The sequence below is a fragment of the Colias philodice genome, chromosome 13, assembly GCF_061535455.1.
Source record: "Colias philodice isolate Cphi_HAF_F1 chromosome 13, ilColPhil1 Martin Lab GWU primary, whole genome shotgun sequence".
In the NCBI taxonomy this organism is placed as follows: Eukaryota; Metazoa; Arthropoda; class Insecta; order Lepidoptera; family Pieridae; genus Colias; species Colias philodice.
In genome coordinates, this window is record NC_143098.1 from 3629285 (window position 1) to 3636021 (window position 6737).

Here is a 6737-nt window from a genome sequence, read left to right on the forward strand (position 1 = left end):
AGCAATGCCAAAGTGTTCGTGGAGGTGAAGCACCTCTATAATTTGATTTTATTGTCATTCAAATTGATCATAGAAACTATAATGAGACTGAAAATACCTTTGTGTTCGAGTGCTGACTGTAGAGAATAAATAAAATCGTATGTATTAAAATTGGATGAACCAATCATACCAACTTTGCATTATTTATGAAATTCATTATTGGATGTATTTTTACGTTCTTGCAAAACCAATATTTTCTACAATTTAATAAAGAACTGACTATATTCCGTAACCGATAAAATATTCTGGCGTATATTTTATTGTAATCGATCTTCATTATTGTTTTCTTGGGATTCCATAGCAGTAAATCATCCAATCACTGATCATTAATTCAAAGCCCACCGTGATTAGTAACGTTAAGGTGATGAATTAATTTTTCTAACATTTACGGCCCTTTTTAAACCTTCGTAATTTTTATATTATTAAAGTTATCGCGATGAAAATTCTTGACAAGAAAGTTCAATAGTAACACAATACGTCTACCGTTTTAGAAACATGATTCCATGATATTTTCTCGATAGAAAAAAAATATCTCTTCTCTCATTGTTATTTTTTTTTAATCTCTGGCATCTTCAAAATAACAAACGTAAAGTTACGACTTTTTGGATATTAACTATAAAATATACAACCTATACGTCTACCGTGTTAGAATTTTGAAATATGCGATGGTTTTGAAATAAACAAGAAATACTTGAAATTAGCGCCTGACCAGCCAATATAGCGAGAGCCGCCCTGTACCTTCCTACCCCGATCGCTGCACGAGTCATTCCCGCTACGGCCGTCACACGGGGAACTTGTGTCGCTTGCGCAATCGTAAAAAAGGGTGACAACACGATAAGACAAAATGAGACAAATGGGGACAATAAAGAAAATAAGAAGAAGAAACATAAAGGTTGGAGGAAAAAGAATGCTTACAATTGGAACAAATTAATGAAGTAAGTTGGTTTTATTTTAAATTTGATGATAATTGTATTATAGACGATGTTTGATATGTACCCCTGTTTTAAGTACATAACGAATGTGTAAGATTTTTTCATTTATAGCATAAATAATCTTTTCAGAAATCCGGAATCCAGAAGGAAAATAAACCCACCGATTGTTCACAATGTGAACCCACTCCTTCGTAAGTACCTTTATTCAGTCAAAAAGTATGTTATCAACGCTCTACTGGTTTTATCGCATGATTCCATTTTTAGCAAAAAGCAACAAAGTGCAAAGAAATAAAAAATCATGGTGAACTTAGTGGAAGTATGGTGGACGTAATATGGAATTATGGAACAGGAGCTCGTTGGAGTAGTATTATATTTTAAAAAAATACGAAAAAATTTCAAGAATTTCTTAGTAGGTGGTAGATAAGTATGTTGTATAAAGAAAAAGAATTTGATGTTGATATTTATTTCATTTATACTTACTACACCTGTGCGGGAAATTGCTTAGTACTAAAACCGGTTTATATTCATATTTACATAGTAATGTGAGTTTTCATTTCGAAAAACTTTGTGTAAGTATATTAAATTGAGTTCCTGGGTGATCTGGAAACACAATTGGGCCCGGAGGATGGCGCTGCAGTCACTCCTCCTAATCACATGAACCGATTTGGATGAATATTTGTGTGCACATTTCATTGTTGTGGGATGATTGGTTGATTCGTTTTCACATTAGCTAATATTATGTATTTTTGTTGTTAGAAAGTAAACTTAATTTAATGTTTATAATACATTATTATTGGTATAAATAAGCCAGTGTTCGTCTCACATTGCTGTACCTGCCTACCTATCCTACCAGGGCCTAACTTTGTTCTGGCTATTTTATTTTGATTATTTGTAATGAATAATTACAATTATAATAGAGTGCAAAAAATAAATACATGCGTCAATATATTTTGTGTTTTTTTTAAACAATTTTTTTATTTAAAAAAATATCATTCCGACCGCGGCTTTGCCCGCGTGGAATTAGGTTATATCGTGAATCCTGTTTTATCCCACAGAAGTGTTCAGTTCGGATAAAAAGTATCCTATGTGTATCCAGACAATCAGCTATATTTTATCAAAATTGGTAATGTAGTCTTGACGTGATTAAGTAACAACTAACAAAAAAATATACAAATTAACATCCAAAGTTTCGCATCAGTTTTACTGTATTAGCGATATCTTCCACTCTTGACTTTGACTGAGAAGAATTAGGGTTTATAACTTCTTTCAGAAATAGTACCTTTCATTTCTGGGCATGATGTAATATCTACGTCAGCATCAAATTCTATCTAAATCAATTCAGTAGTCCGCGTAATTAGGTACCATTTCATTTTTTCAGAGTAACAATATTTTTTGTTATTTTAAAGATTATTTATAACCTGTATTATTTTGTAATAAAGTAAACATTACGAAATAATAATAATTAATAATTATTAATAATGTCTAAGTAGTTGTTAAAAAGAAGATAATTTTGTGTTTATAAGCAAGAAAATAAAACCAATAAATCAACAATTAAATATTTGTATAACAATATTATAACTGTATGACGACTCCATACATGTTTGTCCCGAGTCGGCCAGCGGCAGCGCGGCGAGTATGCAAGAATGACTTCGCGCACACCCGCGTTCGCGATAGCGAGCTATTAGACTCCGCCCGCCAAGCAGTGGATTTTTTTTTGTGTATCGTCCACACCGTCTAGAATATTCGTCCGAATCCGCCGTATACGTTGTTAAATATATCAGTATTAGTCGCTTGTTTGCCCCTAATCAGGTGTATCGCTTACTAATGATCGGATCGGCTCTAATCTAGTTTTGTCAGTTCGAGGGACGGAGTACTTTTTCTTCTTAATCCCAGCATTAGCGCGTCTGCTTAAATCCTCGCAAAGTGCTCCTGTGATAAGTATGTATTGAAAAATAGACGGGATTTCTCTTTGTTGAACGTTTCTCACAATGTTGGGACAATGGCCGTGTAAACATGGCGCATAATGTGTTTTTAATATTGAAATTATTATTGTGTTTATCCATTACAAAGGTAGATCTATCTTTAATGATATTTATAGTTATAAAGTCATTAGAATTAGATTATATTGTATTGATATCAAGTATACAATATGTAACTGATATGAAAGGTCTTTTTACTTTTAATAGCCATGATTCCAGAACAATATTTGAACCACGCAATCCTGAGAAGCAAGCAAGTACGGAGAATATTTTCTTAGTAATACTTTATCATGTTTATCCGAAAGTTGATATAAGTTTATGAAGTTCTCAAGGCAATATTGAGATAGCATTTAATGCTACATGCTTATTTCTTCGATCTAACCCTCTGAATTTCTTGAAAAAATAGAAAACTAGATCGGAGTACTAGAATACATTTATTGTTATGTACAAAGATTGGGTGAATCGGAAATAAATATTTTGTGCTTTAAAAAAAACGTAATTCTATTCAACAGCAAATAATATATTATGTTCAGGGTTATTGTAAGAAATGGATGATTTATTCCTCTAAAGAACACTTAAAAAGGTAAATATATTAATCTAGAAACTTCCAATCTTCTAGTTCCAATCAGGTTTCGATCGTACGGTCAGCATCTAAACATAAGTTGTAATAGTTTATAGATATTGGTCCACATTTCTGTCATTATCGTAAAAGGAGCGTCAGCAAAGAAAACTATTCCCTCTTTCCGATTACTTTCATAATGCTTAAGTGGATCGGATACTTGCGTAGAGGAAATTGAATCATTTATTGAAACGGCACAATAGCGTTCTATTAGATAGATTTTAGATAGACATATTGAGGTTTGTTTGCTTCGAGCTCGACTTAACCCTTCGCTCTCGTAATGGTTCTTATTTCTATTGCAACCAATAATATTGAGGATACATCGTAATTTGTGTTCCTTTGTATTCTTCGTACTTCGCCACATTGTGCAGAGAAATACTTTGATGAAATAAAATACTGAGGCTTCTAAAAAATCGGTGATTGTTTTGCTCGTAACTGTTATTTCTTCTAGTAAGTGTTTAGCAATTTTATAGAGGAATGTCCCGACACAATATTGAATAAATGAAGTGTTCACTTGTAAGCAAATTGTATGTCTTTTGACTATAGGACCAGAACACACATTGATTAAAGGCTTGTAGCAATACTAGCATCTCATTTTCCCACGTATCTATGATTTTCTCCTAGCTTTGCGCCTACAAGCTAATCAATCCCGATGCTTCTATTCACAGCTTCATACGCACCATTTCTTTGAACGCATTGTAAAATGAATATAATCTGGTAAATTTTGAATAACGCAACGTCATAATAAGCTGCACAGGTTTCAATGTCATCTCCAAATATGCCTGATAAAATCCGTATGCAGGCTGACATTCAAAGCCTACCGAAGCCCGCTTTGTCTCCATGCCTATCCTGCAAATGGATTAAACGTCAAAGTTTCATATATTTAAACCGAACGAAGCGCGTCTGTAAAATGTTACATACTAGCTTTTGTCCCTTATGCTGTAAAAATTAACATTTTACTCAAAACTCTTCGTAACATATTATAAATTATTATTCTTTCCCTACCCACTCTAAATTTGGTGATTCTTATAAATAATTCAACTTGTAATTTAACTTAAAGACTTCAACATTTCTATTGAAAAAACTAAACTATTCTATTGTTTCAAACGTACTGTTATAAGTACTAATCAATTAATTTCTTATAACAATATACACACATTCACAAAATAAATAAAAGAATATTGGAGCCACACACCACGCAAACGCTCGAGTAATATTATCAATTTTATAACGGCAGCAGCTCCAGCGCATTCATGCCTCGCTTCCAATAACACAATCGGACATCGATCTGGTTTCCGAACGATGATATTTCAAATGTCAGTTTCATTAGATAACATCCCCTTTATATAAGATATATTGAAACGATTGTAAGTAAACACACGTAAAAAATCCTATTCGCTTTATTCGTGACTAGGATATCAATTTCGATAAGGATACGAATAGTCCTAAGAGAATCCTCTGAAATACGATACAAAAAAATTGCTTTTATATTATTAGATTAGATTGCTCATCGATTGTCGGTAGGTAAACGCCATCGTATTATACACAACGTTGATATGAAAATGCTAAGTGAAAATGTTTTCTTTTAAGAGACTGAAAATTCTTACTTATAAGTGAAAAACAAAATTGCATTTCGTAACTTGCGTGTCATCGTAATGAGGAAATGTAAAGAAAAATTTAAATTTTCCTTTGTAACCGTATTTTAATTAAAACTTTATTCTATACAGGGGGATATGATTAATGATTTATATTTTCAAACGCAATAAAAATTACCTCTACTTTGCAAAATATGCTCAAACAACTAGCCACCAATGCAACTGTATACATTATAAATAGTACCCACCTACAAAAACAAAACACTACACTATTACCTACCACTCTAAGCTTCCACCACAGTTATTACTTTAAATACTTTTCTTGCTTACATCGCCTCACCCATAACACAGAGCCAGACAATGCTACTCACGTAAAAAAAACACCAATACTCCAACAATATTTCGAACTAAATCATGTCCTATTATCTTTATGGGTCGGCGAGTACGAAAGGAAACGCGCTATCATTGTTTACGGAAAGTCATTCAATCAGATGGCACAAAGGGAGCATAGCGTCCAGGTCGCTAGCTCTCGTTAATCTTAATCTACCCATTGTGCAGGTCACGATTGGCTCACAACGCTCCCGTATCGCAGATCTTAGTGTTTGCCGATATGAGATGCTTTTTTGAGCCGGTTAATGAATATTAGAGTTTGGTGTAAAACTGTTTGGATCTTAGCTGAATCCTGTCGGTTTATTTTAACGCGTCTCTGGTCAGTTTTCTTTATCTGATTTAAAGTCATTAATATAATAATAGTAATTACTTTTAAATGTGTCATAAAAGATACAGTTTATAAATTCAATTTAGAGAGAACAAGATCGTTCGCTTATAATAATAGAACTAGATAGACTTAATATGCTTTTACTAAAGTCTGCGTTACAGTTACCTAATTTAACAACAGAACATAATATAATTTTATGTATACTTTGAAATTTAGGTTAGCAAGGATAATATTATATACCTACTATGAAAAATAACATGTTAAGATATTTCTCTTTATTATAACGCGTATGTTTGATGTTATAAATCATATGTGTTCACATGTCTAATATAATATAATAAATACTTAGAGAATAAATACGAGTAATGTATTAACTAAAAGACAACAATATTTATAAGAGCTTCTGATCTTTGAGCTTTCTAGAGTCAATAGAATAACCTCTATCAACTTTTTCACTATCATCGTCTCTACTGGAGACATCAAACTTGATAAAAACATTCTTACGTATCAAGCAATTAAACGTTTATTGAATACCGTCTAGCTATTTCGATTAAGGCTACAAAGTACACCTGAAATTTCACTCAGAGCGCTAAGGTAGTCCTAATGTCAAGTTTGAAAGAAGCATCATTAAAGTGGCTCTTGTGGCAACCTCATTATTCCAACGCACGGGCTCTTTGTATAGCGAAATAAGGTTCTTTAGAAGACCTTATCTTTACGATTACTACGATCTAATGGTACACAGAGTTCCAAAAATCTTTTTCACTTCGTAAGGAATATGGTACTACCTTTTTTCGCGCAATGCTGTTTGTGTATAATTTTGATTATAGCCTTCTAGGTTTCATCTACAGAATAATT

General features: G+C 32.7%; 1 long non-coding RNA gene across 1 annotated transcript; it reads left to right on the forward strand.

Moving 5' to 3' along the window:
* Positions 1 to 592: 592 nt before the first annotated feature.
* On the forward strand, positions 593 to 1490 carry LOC149483281 (uncharacterized). The gene is made up of 3 exons (XR_016316530.1): positions 593 to 974; positions 1101 to 1162; positions 1236 to 1490. It is a non-coding gene; the product is annotated as an uncharacterized LOC149483281 (long non-coding RNA).
* The last annotated feature ends 5247 nt before the right edge of the window (positions 1491 to 6737 follow it).